Source organism: Carcharhinus amblyrhynchos, unplaced genomic scaffold (genome assembly GCF_965287045.1).
Source record: "Carcharhinus amblyrhynchos unplaced genomic scaffold, sCarAmb.v2.hapA scaffold_38, whole genome shotgun sequence".
Classification (NCBI taxonomy): domain Eukaryota; kingdom Metazoa; phylum Chordata; class Chondrichthyes; order Carcharhiniformes; family Carcharhinidae; genus Carcharhinus; species Carcharhinus amblyrhynchos.
Window position 1 is genome coordinate 3,261,423 of NW_027649779.1, and position 16,785 is coordinate 3,278,207.

The window sequence follows — 16,785 nt, forward strand, 5'->3', positions numbered from 1 at the left end:
ACTCATCACCGAAAGGTCTTCTGTTTGCCATTTACTATCCCGTCATTGCTGCTATTGGCGTTCCGGGTAAAGTCTAACGATGAATTATTCATTATGAAAATCATTGTTTATCCCTCCCGCAATTCTATTTTCTTTTCCCAAAATGTTTCTCTACAGTACCGATATTGTGGGATATTTTTGCTCAGTTAAGTTGACAATCTTCTTCTTACCTGCTGTGATTTACCCTATTTTGCTGGAGATTCACCTTCTGCACCATGACAGTTTTCATCCTCCATTTTAATCATTACATTTTTCCCTCTGCCTGGCATAATTACTCGACCTGGCTGGAAATACAATTAGTTGTGCTCTCATTGAACATGAAGAGAACAGAGAATACAAGGCTAGGCGAATGGAAACACAATGGGTACCATTATTCTGGCAGTTTGGCAGCAGACATTATCAATATAGTGAATGACAACATGCATCACAAACAATGTCTATTACTTAAAGCGTAAGGAGCAAATTTCCTGACGTAATTAACGATTTGGGTCTCATGATTGTGTATGAGTTGAAGCAAGCTTATTGTAATGTGTTGTTTCTCGCTTTTAGCGATATGTCTCTACATTATCTGCATAACTTACCCTCTTTAACAATATACTATATTACCTTAACCAGGGTAATGTTATCACTTCAATCTTACAAGTTCGCCTTCTTTCTATTCCCAACTCATATTGTCGGTGAACCATTCGGTTGTTCATGCTGTCACTGTGGCTGCATTACCACAACACTATCCTCATAGTAAAGTAAGTTCTGGTATGATTTGTCACTGTGACTGTGGGGACATTGCCGTACTCTAAATGTAGCTCTGTTATGTTGTTGAGGCTGTTAATGAATAGTCACAAATTTATCCCGATGTGCGTGTTTTTTGTTGTTTTTATTGTTTTGTTCCTTGCAACGGGAAAGACAATCCTCTGTAAAGTTGGTGTTGATTTTCTTTTAACGTTTTATTTAGACAGTGTCTCAGGTTATTGTTTTTATTCCAGAGATGAAATCATAGCCAATGCAAAACTCCATGTGTGCTGAACTCTTGGAGTAGATCTGAAGTCCACTACAATTTGGCAGTTCTACTGACTGAATCATGTTGTTAACTTTGCAAGTAGAAGATATTTATTCACTACTCTCAACCATTTTTTCAATGGTTTCAATGAATTAAAAATCTGTAGTCCAAAACCATTCTCAATTCAAAGCACGTTCTTGTGTTCTAAATGAAATTCATTTCCAGTTTTCTTCTCGCATTTGAGGGACTTGACGTGTTTGTACAATGAAAATTATGTGATGCATTTCTGCTATATTAATATATATTTAATATTAATAGCCATCGGATTTGCCAATGACTTGGTCGTGTCTTCTCTCTTCTCTATTGGTGGGACAAGACACAAACTGATTGTATTTCCTGTAGCTGATCAAACAGTGAGGTTAACATTCAATATGTTTTTTTTTCTGACAGTTCAGTGCAGTATTGAAGAAATGCTTCATTTTAGTAGTTTTGTTTTAAATCAGTGAATCAGAGGGTTCTTCAACTAGGATTGCCAATTCTGATCTCTCATCATGTTTGCTTCCTGATGCTTCAATACTATAATGATTTTCTCTTCTATTTTTCTATTTTGCATATTCATTGAGATTATTTTGTCTACAACACAGCAAATTTGGCAGTGATTGTGATCCTAGCCCGTGGAAGATGCGGTCTCTCTGGATGTATCACTTACTATTTGATATCAATGGCGGTCACAGATCTCATGGTCATTATTGCAGCTGTGATATTAAACCGGATTGCCCATATTTATTTCCCATTCAGCTTCCTCTCCATCACTCCGGTCTGTAGTCTCAGTTTTGTGATAATTTATGGAGTCAGAGATTGTTCCGTCTGGACAACAGTCGCGTTTACCTTTGATCGATTCGTTGCCATTTGTTGCCAGAAGTTGAAGACGAAATATTGCAGCAAGAAAACGGCGATGAAGGTTACAGGGACAGTTTGTGTTCTAAGCGGTGTTGTTAACACCCCCTGGTACTTTACATATGAGCCGTCATTTATCATCGACGGCATACCTTGGTTTTGTAATGGAATAGCAATACTTTATACGTCACTAATATGGATCGTATTTGACTGGACTCTTATCATTTTAACACCTTCTCTCCCATTCATTCTGATTTTATTGCTTAATGTGCTGACTGTCAGGCACATTGTAATGGCCAATAGAGCCCGCAGGACACTCCGGGCCCAGAGCAATGGAGAGAATCAGAGTGACCCAGAGATGAAGAAACGGAGGAAGTCTATTGTTTTACTCTTCTGTATCTCGGGGAGTTTCATCCTGTTGTATTTGTTATTTTTTATAACCATTCTCTATGTTCAACTTGCGAATGTTACATACTCCTCAGTTTCTGATTCCAGCAACTTAGCATACATGCTGGATGAAAGTGGGACTATGCTTCAGCTTTTGAGTTCCTGCATCAACCCTTTTATTTATGCAGGGACTCAGAGTCAGTTTAGGAAAGAATTAAAGAATGGGGTAAAATATCCCCTGATACTCATTGGCAAATTATTTAATGAATCAATTCAATGTAATCCACCTGAATTGCATATTAATATCAAACTTTAGCCCTGATTGTCTATGAAAGCCACGCATTCACTCCCATATCCACTGTGGCATATTAATGCACGATATGTAATAAATAATGTATAACTTGTCTAAACTGTTGTCAGTTAATCCCCAATCCATTATCTGAACTAACTGGCGTCAGGCGCTTTCCAGGAAGCCCTGAGAGCCCCATAGTTACTCTACATTCACGTAGAGACACAGAGTCCGATAATTAACTGTTACTGGCTTACCAGATTAAAGAAATATAAATATCCAGCTTTGGTATCATTCAACCCGAGATGATAGAACATTTTCTGATGTTTAACGAAAACATGTCCTCAAACTCTGTCATCTGCGCACGAGGCGCTTTTCCACGTCCAGATTCCTGGGCCCACAAACATAGAAGACAGGATTTGACACAAAACAATTGATAAAGACTAAATGCAACTAGTTCAGCTTCCATAAAAGAAGAGAAGTACTCCGGAAGGTGAAGATAAAAACATAAAATGCTGAATAAGCACAGCAGGCCCGGCCTCATCTATGAGGACAGAAACAGCGTGAATATTTCGAGTTCACATGACATTTCTTATTTTTTTTTTCCATTCGGTGATGCTGCCAGGGCTTTTATGGTTATCTAGCTTTTCTATTTTTACTTTACCTTCCATTAGGGGTATTGACCAACAATGCCTAAATATCCAGGGCTATCGAAAGTTATAAAATGAAGGGAACAAAAGTTCATATTTGGAAATATTAATTCACAAATACATCGTTACAATGTTTCAACTGTAAGGAGAATCTTATCTCCACTGTCTCCAAAACGTAAATTTCGTCTGATAGCCGCAAGATACAACAGTAAAGCTGTTCTCTCATATTTACAATCAATCTGAATCAATTCGTTCACAAAAGATTCATGGAATGAGATAGGCCTCTTTCCAATTTGTGCAACTTTTACTAAAAGGGAGCCGAAATTCTTTGCATGAGTGCAAAGGAGCACTGGTGACTTCCTGTTTAGGGTCTGATGGCACAAGCTGCTTCCTGTATGGATAATACGGAGTTCAGTTTGCAAAAAAAGAGGAAAGCAACGATGCACCCTTTGTGTTTCCAAACAAGGCTCTCCTGACGACACAAACAACATTACCTGATGCGATTTCAATATTCCTGATTTGGTCCAGGAGGAAACAAGCGAGGTAAATGTGCATCCCACTGCAATGGATAAGATGCATATTGAATCCAGAATGCCTTTGGTATCTTGATTGCATTCAAATAAATTATCAATGCCCTATATATCCTGTTCCAAAGTGTTTGGAAGTATCCTGGACTGGATTGGAGTGGCAGTGATGAGCTTCTGAATTTCACAGAGAGTTTTGCCACATGGATGATGCTATGGACTTGGTGACTTGCAAATGCTGCTCTGATCCATGCTGATGTTATGACTGGATACGTCACATCCGAGGATGGGACTTGGAATGATCGATCATAACATTCAAGAGTGTGACAGAGGTTACTGATGAACATACCCCCAAAAAATACTAGAACATACAGACATTGGGACCAGAAACAGAAGTACGAAACTTCAGAACTTCGAGACTCTTCTGCCATTCAATCTCATCATGGCTGATCTCTCCCTGGCCTCAAATGCACCTCCCCACTTGTTCCCCTTGTCCTTTTTTACGTTAAAAATATATGTATCACCATCTTGAAACCATTTAACGGCTCAGACACCACCGCTGTATTAGGACAGCGAGTTCCATAAATTCACGACCCTTTGCCGCACATAGTTTCTCCTCATCTCCATTTTAAATTACCAGCCTTCAACCGATATCTGTGCCCTTTTATTCGAGACTTCCCCATAAGAGAAAACATTTCTTACAATTTATTTATCAGTCTTCATTAGAATTTCTATATATCTCAATAAGATCACCTCTTATCCTTCTAAATCCAGAAAGTACGAACCCAACTGCTTAATCACTCCTCGGAAACAATTCGGAAACATTCATCCCCGGAAACAATCTGGTGGACATCCTCTGAAACAGCTCCATTGTCACCATATCCTCCCTCATATAGCCCAAAATAAAGTTGGAGCTTCAAGGGCAGGACCTTACTTTTGGTGTTGGGGAGAACATTCCGAAGAAACATGCTGATTAAGGAATTATGTTGTTTCAGGTGCAACAGAAAGGGTCATTTACAAACACGTAACAGAGTGAAGCGACCTGACTAATAAAAGTAAAACCTGCAACGGTTAATTTAACTCCATTGAAGAAACAAAGTGAGAGCCGGATAACGGGCTGTAAACCAGGTGCAACTGAGTAATGCACTCGTTTTAGATAACTGATTGGTTTTATTGCTGTCGCAAGCATTAGTACAGTGAAATGTTTTGTTTCTTGCACACTATACAGACAAAACATACCGTTCATAGAGAAGAAAAGGAGAGGGTTCAGAATGTGGTAAGACCATAAGGAGTAAGGCCTAAGACATAGGAGCAGAATTAGGCCATTTGGTCCATCACGTCTGCCCCGCCATTCAATCATGGCTGACATTTTTCTCATCCCCATTCTCCCGCCTTTTCCCCTTATTAATCAAAAACCTATCTATCTCTGTCTTAAAGACACTCAATGACCTGGCCTTCAAAGACTTCTGCAGCAAAGAATTCCACAGGTTCACCACTCTTTGGCTGAAGAAATTTCTCCTCATCTCTGTTTTAAAGTATTGTCTCTATGTCTCTATGATCAGGTCTGGCAGCAAACATGAAGAGAAAAACAGAGTTAAGTTTCAGAATCCAATATAATGTTATTCAAAACAGTAACATCTTCGAGTTATAACAATTTGCACAACATCTAGACAGGGAATTGAATTCAATCCAGGCAACGAAAGCCCTGAAATTAAACTGCTGCTATATTCCTGTAGTAAAATTATTCCGGAAAGTTAGCTGTTATTTGAAAGGATGAAGGCTTGATCGCACCGTGAGCCACACAGTTTTCCTCTATTCCTGCTTCTACTTATATTCCCAATATATACACACTGTGTGTCCTTCTGCAACAAAGAAACATTGTTCAAGCTTTGTTGTTCTCACTGTTATTCAGTAAGTTGATATACAAATAGATCTATGAATATGCATTTCAAATAATACAAGAGGCATTAGATTATGCTTTGGTGTATTTCCAAACTATTAGAAACACTGTGTTCACAGTAACTGATAGAAGTTGTTGATGTGATTTCAGATATAGAACTGGAACCCACCATCACACCGAATGAATCCACTGTCTGTTTAAGTGTTGATCAGTGAAAATACCAATTATCCTCTGTGACATACAGATACCGAATCAATAAGCAATAGCCAATCAGAATAGAAACCAGCATCAGTCAATCTTTCTCTCTACTTTCAAACATGTTGTTATTTTCTGTACCATTTGCCAGTGAGGTGAATGAAAAAGTGAACACAGTCTGTGATGTAAAAATGTGCTCACTCCTTCTGGGAACAAAATCACATTGATGCACAGAGTAACACACAGACACAAAGACGGACAGAGACTTGAGGAGATGCAAACATCCAGAAATCAAGGATTTCAACAACTGGTTTCAGTCTTGTTCAATTTCTGGCTGGAGGTTAGCAAGTTATCGCTGATGAGCATTGATGAAGGAATCTGAAAGTGAAACAGGAAAAAAAAACTGGAATATTTGGAAGGATTTGATTGCATTGAACGAAGAATTAATTCTGCAGTCACCTAAAGGAATGAATGCTGAACAGAGCAGTGGGTGAGGTTCAAATCTTCGTCAGAAACCATCAGTTTCAAATCCACTTTCACTGCTGTTTTGATTGCAGGTCAGGAAGTGAAGCTTTATTGCTCTCCTCCAATCCGTGATAATAAATATCACTTATTTCCCGGCAGCAGACACGAATCTCAGTCTCGCCTTGTGTCCTGTCCTTTCTCAGGTAAAGACTCGCAGCAAATTCAACAGGAGGCCATATTCTCCCATCTGAGGAGCAGACGAGGTTAAGGACAGTTTAAATAGAGCCGGCTCTTCACTGCAGCTCATTGTGTTTCTGACTGGAGATGAGTTTTGTTTGCTGCACATCTGATTCGGTGACGATTTCTTCATCGCTCATCCCAACTCCACTGATTTTGACATGTTTCAGTATCAATGCAGTGAAATGACAGGATTAGTGTGGCCGAGCGGTCTAAGGCGCTGGATTTAAGCTCCAGTCTGTCTTGAGGCGTGGGTTCGAATCCCACCACTTCCAGAGAGCAATTGAACGTAGGGGTGTGTGTGATCTCGTTTCTATTTTGACAAACACACTTGTAAGAACGGGATATTGCGCTTGACTCATCGATCGACAGTTCCGATGCGCCATTGCAAAAAGAAAAACTCACCGACCTCCTCAGAAAGCATACAGGGGACAACGTTAGAGTCCCTTCCTTCTCCAGTACGTCCCCAGAGTGGAGAAGCTTCTTGGGAACCTTCAGCATGCAATTGATGAAGACAAATATCTCGCGAAGGCCATCTCCACACCCCCCTACTTGCCTTCAAAACACAGTTCAACCTCAAAGAGACCATTGTTCGCAGAAAACTACCCAGCCTGCAGGAGAACAGCGACAATGACACCACACACCACCGCTACGGCAACCTCTGCAAGATGTGTTGGATCATCGAAATGGATGCCATCATCAAACGTGAGAACAGAATCCACCAGGTAGACGATATATACACATGTAACTGAGCCACCGTGGTCTACCTCATCCACTGCATGAAAGGGTATTCTGTATCATGGTATATCACCTAGACCATGCAGACGCTACGACAACAGATGAATGGACACCGCTTCACAGCCGACAAGGCTATTCCATTCCTGTCGGGGAACACTTAAGCAGTCAAGGGCATTCAACCACCGATCTTCGGGTAAGCTTTCTCCAAGGCCGCCTTCAAGACACACCACAACACAGAATCGCTGAACAGATCTGATAGCCAAATTCCAAATACAGAGAACGGCTTCAACCGGGATTTTGCGTTCATGAAACACGACTTGTCACCTCTACCTTTTGGCATGGGCTTGCAAAATCCGAGAAAGTGTCCAGGCTTGAGACAATTCACACTGCTTTAACCTGTCCTTATCCCGCTCTCCACTTAATCTCACAGTTACTGCTTCTGAGTGAAAACTGCCTCTTCTTCACTGGAGGTAGGAGAGTTCCTGCTTAATTCAATGGAAGTGTTTTCTTGTCACTGAGCACAAGATTTGGACCCAGATCTGCGAGATATTTGTGTCAGTAGAAGGAATAAATTTTCTCCCATCAACAGCCAAATTTTAACATCAGCATTTTATATCATCTGCGCTTTGTAGCCTATCGCTCTCTCTTTTTTTTGTTCTTTTCATGTGACATTTCCAATTCAGACGTAAAAGAGGAAATATCCTTCGTACTGATTCCGACAGAACTGTAAGTAACACAGGATTGTTGTACAGCAACAAATCTACATTCCCTGACCGGGAATCGAACCCGGGCCGCGGCGGTGAAAGCGCCGAATCCTAACCACTAGACCACCAGGGAAGCTGATGCCATTGTTTTAAAAGATGAACTTGTGCATGAACCAATTGCTATTTATTTTACTTCAGACTTTTGAATTCACCAAATACAAGTTTATCCTTCACATTGTCATGTTTATATCACACACAAGTGAATGTCTCAGCCAATGAAAGCAGTGATTCCTGTTAGCTGGAACAGGAAATGGACAGTGAGGTGAAATAGTCCCGCAAACTGCTCCTTTGGCGCTTTCAATTTCCAAAACCAAACAAACCCATCACTGTGGCTTTCGTGAAACGTACACGGTAATTCACGGCAGGCTTTCATCACGGAGGGTAACGGGAACAAGTCATTTACCAAACTGGAAAGCAGGGAAAGCGAATGTCTGATACACGGCATTGAGAGGAGATGGAGTTTACAGATGACAGTACAAAGAAACACAGATATCTCATCTTCCTGATCCAGTTACTGGTTACAGGAATGTACACAGTGAGAATTATCCACTGTCACACTCTCCTTCCAGCCTTGAGCACGGAGTTAAGTTCTGAAGTGTTTGAAGACTTGCTCCAGTAATTCAGGGTTTTGTTGAGACCACATTTGGAACAGTGTGTGCAGTTTGGATCCCCGCATTTTAAACAGAATCAAAGCAAAATCTGAGGATGCTGGAATCTGAATCAAAAACAGAAAATGCAGGAAAATCTCGACAGCTTTAACGGGAAAGAATAGATAGCATTAAAAAACTGAAACATTATTTCCTCTGATCCGGGAATCTGAAACACGGAGACACAATCTCAGGATAAGGCGCTGATGCTTTAGGACTGAGATGAGGAGAAATTGCTTCACTCAAAGGCTGGTGAATCTTGGGAATTCTCTACTCCAGAGGGTTCTGATGTTCCATCATTGAACACATTTCAGTTTGGGTTAGACAGATTTATGATCTATCCAGGAATGAATGGAAGCAGGAATATGGAATTGGAAGAAATGCTCAGCCGCAAATTCATGTTCCGACTGTATTTTTTTTATGTTTAGTGGTGTAATGGAATATATAATGTAATATGTGATGTGTTAGAAATCAATCGTCATTAAATAATGTTGGTAACACCATATAACAGTACAACCGGGAACAATTGACAGCTATTTTTTATTGGCACCCACGGACCAATTGCCAACAGGCAACTGTTTGCTGTGAATGCTGATGGTGAGAAAATAGTAAAATTCCGTCTGTGGGTGGTCTCGAACCACCAACCTTTCGGTTAACAGCCGAACGTGCTGACCAATTGCGCCACAGAAGCTGAGACAGTAGACGGTAAGTATCTTCTAAACTAGTGTGTCAATGACCACAATTCTATTTCTGAAATCCTATTCCAGAACTGCAGCATGACCGCACTGTTTACAATTCTATACAAGTCTCTTTAGTTCCGTTGATCCCGCAGCGCTGCTGTAGTGTGTTGGTTATTCCCTTTCTCTTATGAACGGGCAGGTCAAATAAATCCACGTCTCTTACCACAGGGAGGAATTCAACGGGAGGCAAAGGGAACTGCTCACCATTTTTATTATGGAATTGAAACATTCAGGCACATAAATTCGGTCCGTTACAGGAAAGTCCAGTTGATCCGCACTGAGTCTCGATTCCCTCATCGGTCTGGGTGGTATTTCCTGTTTCTTTGTGATGAAAAACGATATATGAAAAAAAATTCTTCTGTGAAATGTGTGCCATTTCCCCTAGTTCACTTACAGTTTTACTTGTATCTGTCTTTTTGAGCACACACTACTATCAGGTATTTCAGACGGTGATTAACCACATTAGTCTGCACCTAGAAACCCATTAAATTCTGTTGTAGACTGAACAAGATGCGGATAAATGTTCGGTGTCAAAATCGAACTTCCCTGTCTTTTCGTCAAAATAACGTGTTTATAATGTCACAGTAAGTATTTGAGGGAGATATCAGATCAACGATAACATGTGTTTAACTTCGAATTTCTGTTCATGTTGAGCAACAAACTGAAATCAAACAGTTTTCTCTTCCACCACACGAGAAAGCTTAGTAAATGTTTCTGCCCGGTTTCGAACCGGGGACCTTCCGTGTGTTAGACGAACGTGATAACCACTACACTACAGAAACAGCTGAAAGCATGGTATAGACAATCTGCCTGTCTGCAATGTTCAGCTACGCTGTGTTGCTGCAGGTTCCGATGGTCAGACTGAGAGCCCATGTCACTGAATTCAGGAAGATAACCGTTACTTTCAATCTGATTGTACAACTTATCCCGAACACCAAAACTTAAAACAGTTCATCTGGCAAATATCTAAGGGAACAATGATTTCTGCCCATTCATTAATGCATCATTTTCAACTTTCTTCGAATAATCTCAATCAATTGTACTCAGTGATAAAAACAAATTACTGCGGATGGGAAAAGAGGAAATGTTCCAAAATCTCCCAATGTCTGACAGCACCGGTAAGGAGTGAAAAGGGCGGGCGTTTCGAGTCCAGATGACACTTTATCAAACGGAGTTACTCCGATCGAGAAGACAGACAGGAACACAGGCTGAATGGCTGTTTGTCGATATAAACTACAGAATTGCAAACATTGAGACTGCAATCCCTGCCCAGAGGATGGGTTGGGACTTTCTAACTGAGCTTCAAATCCTGCCATTTTCGCTTCCACTCATTTGTCATCGTGACTTTTTTTTTGTTGAAAAGTAGTGGAAATAAAGCAATGGGCACAGAGATGGTCAATTCATTACAAATCGCTCACATCAGCATCACTGAGGGTCCAGTGATCGGGATCGGCGCCGTGACGCGGTTTCGATTCCCAGTCACGGAGTGAAACATTTTTTGTTCAATTCTTCATTTAATGAAAACACGCCCCACAGCGTCTGTGAAGGGAACAACATCTAAATCTTCCAGCTGGATGAACTGGCATCGGAGCTGGGGAAGACAGAGATGTAACACTGACGATAAACTCTGAAGAACATACATGTCAGATACCCAACATACATGTCAAATACACACACAGCACACATGTCAAATCATGTCACTTTCAAGTTGCGGCTTTTAACTTTCTGCTCTCCACCTCAGACATTTCCACATTCATCAAAAATCCCCCACTTCAAACCCCATCCTGCTCCTCAATCCGCTGATAATGCTACTCGTACCGCAAGGTGGTGACAGCAGTTGGCTCCATAGCTCAGTGGTTAGATCGCTGTTCTTGTAAACCAGGGGTCGCGAGTTCAATTCTCGCTGGAACCTCCACGCAAAGTTTAGCTACAATAAACCGTAGGAAAAAGGCTGGGAGATGGAGCAGAGTGCTCTTCTGAGTGTAGGGGTAGATCGGGTGCAACTTTGGAAAGTAAAACGATTTTCTTCTTCGTGAAAAAAAAAGAAAGACCTGAACATATTTGACGAGCTGAAAAATATAAATGTTGATATTAAGAATAGAATAGATGTATTTACACAACGAATACACATGTAGGTGCAGCAGTTAATTGGAAGGGAAATTACATTTTGTCCTTACTGCCGGCAGACAGGAGTTTAAAAATAACGAGGTGTTTCTCCTGTTACACAGGGTTTTGTTGAAGTCAGGTTGAATATTCTGCGCAGATGTGACAGTCACATTTAAAAATGTTTATGCTTTGCATTAGAAACGGTAAGGAGAAGGTTCACCAGATTGCTCACTGGGGTCAGTGAGTTGTCCTATGATGAAATTGTCTGTAGTTTAGAAGAATATGAGGTGATCTCTTTGAACCTGCACAGTTCTGATTCGGTTTGATGGAAGAAGGCTGAGAGATTTTCTTTTTTCTGCTATTCGGGAATCTGACCCAATGCGGCACAGATTATCATTTAGGGCTAAGATAAGCAGAAATTGCTTCACTCAAAGGGTGAGAATCCTTGGCTTGATGTATGTCCCATCATCAAGCACATATAAAGTTGGGATAAACAGGTTTCTGATTTCTTGGAGAATTCAGGGATATGGGGAGTTGCTGGAAAAACTAAGTTATATCCAAAGATCAGCCATGATGATATTGAATGGTGGAAATCTCGATGGACCGAGTAGTCTGCTCCTCCTCCTATGATTCATGTTAGAATAAAAACATTTAAAAGCGTTTGTCTCGCAAATATCTAAGGGGGCAATGATTTCTACCCATTCATTAATGCATCATTTTCATCTTTCTTCCAAAAATCATCCGCATTTTGTATCATCAGCGCTTTGTAACCTGTCGCTCCCTTTTTCCTTTGTTCTTTAAATGTAACATTTCCAATTCAGATAGTAAAGAGGAAATCTCCCTGATACTGATTCCGACAGAACTGGTGCAGAACGGGAAGTAACACAGGATTGTTGTACAGCAATAAATCTACATTCCCTGACCGGGAATCGAACCCGGGCCGCGGCGGTGAGAGCGCCGAATCCTAACCACTAGACCACCAGGGAAGCTGATGACTGCACTATAAAGTATTATATTATCCATGAGCCACCTGCCTTTTGTTTTGTTTCTGTCTTTTTATTCACCAAATACAAGTTTCTCCTTCACATTGTCATGTTTATTTCACAGACAAGTGATATAAACTTGTGGCCACAGTGCAGAATCCAAACCACTGATCCAACAGGGAAGCTGGCAGTGACTTTCCCAATCAGCGGATCATCATCATTTTAGCCATTCTCTTCGTTCTGTTCCGTCACACAATAGGCAGGTTTCTCATTAAAAAAAAATACTCTGCTTATTTCCACACTTGACACCAGTCATCAAGCCCATGGTGGTGAAAACGATAACTTTGCACCATTGGAACACCCGGGTTCCGCCATCACCAGCTCAATGTTACCTTGTCCATCATTCCTTGTGTCAAATAAAACATCCTCCAACCTTGCATTCTGCCCCTTTTAAGGACTGACCCCTCATTTCACAATCAGACAATGCAGGGTGAACCTATCAGACTAATTAAAATTTACAAAAATATGAATAATAGAACTTTTCCCTCAGTATTCAATAAAAAGGATTCGGAAAAAAAAATCTGCCCAGTTTCATTCCATGGGATTCGGACGGGATAACTATTGTAGAATTATTGCTGCAATTGGCTGAACACTTCCCTGGTGTTTAAAAAGAAGGTGACATTTTGCAGGTGTTAGGTTTTGGTGCAAGTGGTCTGGCGTGGAAATTAAAGTAACAAAAGGATCATGGACAAAACAAATTGTAAAACCCGCTGTAATCTGTTGGTCTGGTGGTTAGAGTTTGAAGCTTTCACTGCTGTTTTGATTGCAAGCCAGGGAATGAAGATTTATTGCTCTCCTCCAATCAGTGACAATAAATATCAGTTATTTCCCGGCAGAACGCTCAAATATCAGCCTCGCCTTGTGTTCTGTCCTTTCTCAAGTGAAAACCCTGAGCCAATTCAACAGGAAGACATATTGTCCTTTCTGGGGTCCAGACGAGGTTAAGGACAGTTTAAATGGAGCCGGCTCTTCACTGCAGCTCATTGTGTTTCTGACTGGAGATGATTTTTGTTTGCTGCACATTTCAGGATCATCTGATTCGGATACGATTTCCTCATGGCCCATCCCAACACCACGGATTCTGATATATTTCAGTATCAATGCAATGAAAATACATGATTATGATGCCGTAGCGTGGCCGAGCGGTCTAAGGCGCTGCATTTAGGTTCCAGTCTCTATTGAGGCGTGGGTTCGAATCCCACCGCTGCCAGAGTTGGTGCAAGTTTTTGACCTTGGAGTTGAAATCCAACAGCTCCGGTTGGATACAGGAGTGTGTGCGGTGCCGTTTTTGACAGATGCCCCTGTAAGACCAGAATATTGCATTTGACTCATCAATCGTCAGTTCCGATACGACACACCAAAAAAAAACACGCACCGACCTCCTCTGGGACCCAGCGGTCAGTGTTCTTCCTCCCCCAGTAAGTCCCCAGAGTTCGGAACCTGTGGCATCTTCTTCAGAGCCTTCAGTGTACAATCGATGGAGGCGAATATCACGCGAAGGCCATCTCCACACCCCCACTGCTTACCTTCAAAAAACAGAGCAAAAGGAAATTGAGAATCGACGAGCTTAAGGACAGTTTAAATGATGCTGTCCCTTCAGTGCAGCTCATTGTGTTTCTGACTGGAAATGATTTCTGTTTGTTACACAGTTCAGGCTTATCTGGTACAGGGAAGGATCTGGCTCAATCCTCCCGATGGTCTTTCCCAACTGCATTGCTTTATACGAATTTCAGTAACATTTTCATTAAATAATATGATTCTGATACACTCTAATGTAGCAGTGTGGCCGAGCGGTCTACGGCGCTGGATTAAGACTTCAGCCTCTATAGAGGTGTGGGCTCGAATCCCAGTGCTGCTAAAATGGGTTTGAGTTTTGGTCCTTACTGCTGTAGCCTCACAGCTCAGATTGAAAGCAGGAGTGTGTGTCGTGTCCTTTTCGTCATGTGATTCTTCTGTGAAATGTGTGTCATTTCCTCTGTATAACTTGTATCTGTCTTTTTAAGCAAGGACTACTATCGGACAGTGATCAGATGGTGATTAACCATATTAGTCTGCACCTATAAACCCATTAAATTCTTTGTTGACTGAATGAGATGCGGATATGTGCTCGATGTCAAAATCGAACTTCCCTGTCAGTACGTAAAATAGGTTCTTATTTCACAGAAAGTATTTGAGGGCAATGATAACAGGCCTCTAACATCGAGGTTCAGGTGATGTTCAGCAACAAACAGTTTTTCCCTTCCCCGGCATGAGAAAGCTTAATGAATGTTTCTGCCCGGTTTACGGACCGGGGACCTTTCGCGTGTTAGGCGAATGTGATAACCACTACACTACAGAAACAACTGGAAAACAAATGGAGCAAATCAGCCTGTCTGCAATGTTCAACTAGGCTGTGTTGCTGCAGCTTCCGATGGTCAGACTGAGAGCCCATGTCACTGAATTCAGGAAGATAACCTTCACTTTCAATCTGATTGTGAAACTTATCCCCAACATCAAAATTTAAAAGCGTTCGTCTCGCAAATATCTAAGGGATCCATGATTTCTACCCATTCATTAATGCATCATTTTCATCTTTCTTCGAATAATCTCAGCATTTGTATCATCAGCGCTTTGTAACCTGTCGCTCCTTTTTTTCTCTGTTCTTCAAATGTGTCATTTCCAATTCAGATACTAAAGAGGAAATCTCCCTGATACTGATTCCAACAGAACTGGTGCAGACCGGGAAGTAACAGAGGATTGTTATACAGCAAAAAATCTACATTCCCTGACCGGGAATCGAACCCGGGCCGCGGCGGTGAAAGCGCTGAATACTAACCACTAGACCACCAGGGAAGCTGGTTAGTTTCAAACTATTACTTCACCCATGAGTCACCTACCTTTAGTTTTATTTCGACATAGACACAATCTCAGGATAAGGCGCTGATGATTCAGGACTGAGATGAGGAGAAATTGCTTTACTCAAAGGCTGGTGAATCTTGGGAATTCTCTCCTCCAGAAGGTGTTGATGCTCCATCATTGAACACATTTCAGTTTGGGTTAGACAGATTTATGATCTATCCAGGAATGAATGGAAGCAGGAATATGGAATTGGAACAAATGCTCAGCCAATAGCTCATTTTTCAGTTTTTTTTATGTTTAAAGGTATAATGGAAGCATATATATATATATATATATATATATATATATATATACACGATATATATACATGTAATGGTGTACAGATATATATATATAAAATGTTATATGTAATATGTTTGAAGTCAATCGTCATTAAATAATGTTGGTAATACCAGGTAACAGTACAGCCGGGAACAATTGACAGCTATTTTTTATTGGCACCCACGGACCCATTGCCAACAGGCAACTGTTTACCCGTGAATGCTGATAGTGAGGAAATTGTAAAATTCCGTCCCTGGGTGGTCTCGAACCACCAACCTTTCGGTTAATAGCCGAACGCGCTGACCAATTGCGCCACAGAGACTGAGACAGCCGCTAAAGATATTCTAAACCAGTTTGGGACCAATGATCACGCAATCTGAAGCTTAATTTTATTATTCATGCACTGGGCTTTGCTTCTATCAGGGCTACAATTAACCTTGTCTCATTTATGACTGTTCATGGCAGTGTTCACTACAATCAGACATTTGGTGCAGCCTTGTACAGTAATGCACTAGGCCATGTCTCTTTATATACTGCGTTTGACTCATTTGAATCGTTATTGCAATAAACTTTGCAACTGTGTACACTACATTACATGCCGCTTCATTTATTAATACATGTGGACATGCCATGATAAATGCTACAAGTCACCGTCTCTGGACTATTATTACTTAGTCAAGAGTTCACTTACGTTACATTAGGCTCCATCTCAGATATTATTGTGCTCGGCTCTGTGTCATGCACTACTGAACATACCCGTGTATCACTAATAAAGCAGACACTTTCTCACTAATTGTTTTTCTATCAAATGTGTCTAATAGATGGAATCGAACAAAGAGCGAGTGAGAAGAATAGATGGATATTAACTAAAAAGTTCATGAAGTGGATGAAATTGTGTTATAGATCAGAGTGAGTTAGGGCTCGAATTGTGCTAAAGTCAAAAATTATAAGAAGGAACTATATTTACATATACACAGAACATATTATAGAGGCAGGGTTCGGCTGGAT

General features: G+C 40.9%; 9 non-coding genes across 9 annotated transcripts; 2 read left to right on the forward strand and 7 right to left on the reverse strand.

Annotated features, from left to right (window-relative positions):
- Positions 1 to 6,771: 6,771 nt before the first annotated feature.
- Positions 6,772 to 6,855, forward strand: trnal-uaa (transfer RNA leucine (anticodon UAA)). Its single transcript has one exon. It is a non-coding gene; the product is annotated as a tRNA-Leu (tRNA).
- A 1,228-nt stretch (positions 6,856 to 8,083) lies between these two features.
- Positions 8,084 to 8,155, reverse strand: trnae-uuc (transfer RNA glutamic acid (anticodon UUC)). Its single transcript has one exon. It is a non-coding gene; the product is annotated as a tRNA-Glu (tRNA).
- A 1,191-nt stretch (positions 8,156 to 9,346) lies between these two features.
- trnan-guu (transfer RNA asparagine (anticodon GUU)) lies at positions 9,347 to 9,420 on the reverse strand. Its single transcript has one exon. It is a non-coding gene; the product is annotated as a tRNA-Asn (tRNA).
- A 758-nt stretch (positions 9,421 to 10,178) lies between these two features.
- trnav-aac (transfer RNA valine (anticodon AAC)) lies at positions 10,179 to 10,251 on the reverse strand. Its single transcript has one exon. It is a non-coding gene; the product is annotated as a tRNA-Val (tRNA).
- Positions 10,252 to 11,308: 1,057 nt separating this feature from the next.
- trnat-ugu (transfer RNA threonine (anticodon UGU)) lies at positions 11,309 to 11,381 on the forward strand. The gene has a single exon. It is a non-coding gene; the product is annotated as a tRNA-Thr (tRNA).
- Positions 11,382 to 12,489: 1,108 nt separating this feature from the next.
- On the reverse strand, positions 12,490 to 12,561 carry trnae-cuc (transfer RNA glutamic acid (anticodon CUC)). Its single transcript has one exon. It is a non-coding gene; the product is annotated as a tRNA-Glu (tRNA).
- A 2,323-nt stretch (positions 12,562 to 14,884) lies between these two features.
- On the reverse strand, positions 14,885 to 14,958 carry trnav-aac (transfer RNA valine (anticodon AAC)). The gene has a single exon. It is a non-coding gene; the product is annotated as a tRNA-Val (tRNA).
- A 420-nt stretch (positions 14,959 to 15,378) lies between these two features.
- Positions 15,379 to 15,450, reverse strand: trnae-uuc (transfer RNA glutamic acid (anticodon UUC)). The gene has a single exon. It is a non-coding gene; the product is annotated as a tRNA-Glu (tRNA).
- Positions 15,451 to 16,025: 575 nt separating this feature from the next.
- Positions 16,026 to 16,099, reverse strand: trnan-auu (transfer RNA asparagine (anticodon AUU)). The gene has a single exon. It is a non-coding gene; the product is annotated as a tRNA-Asn (tRNA).
- Positions 16,100 to 16,785: the final 686 nt, after the last annotated feature.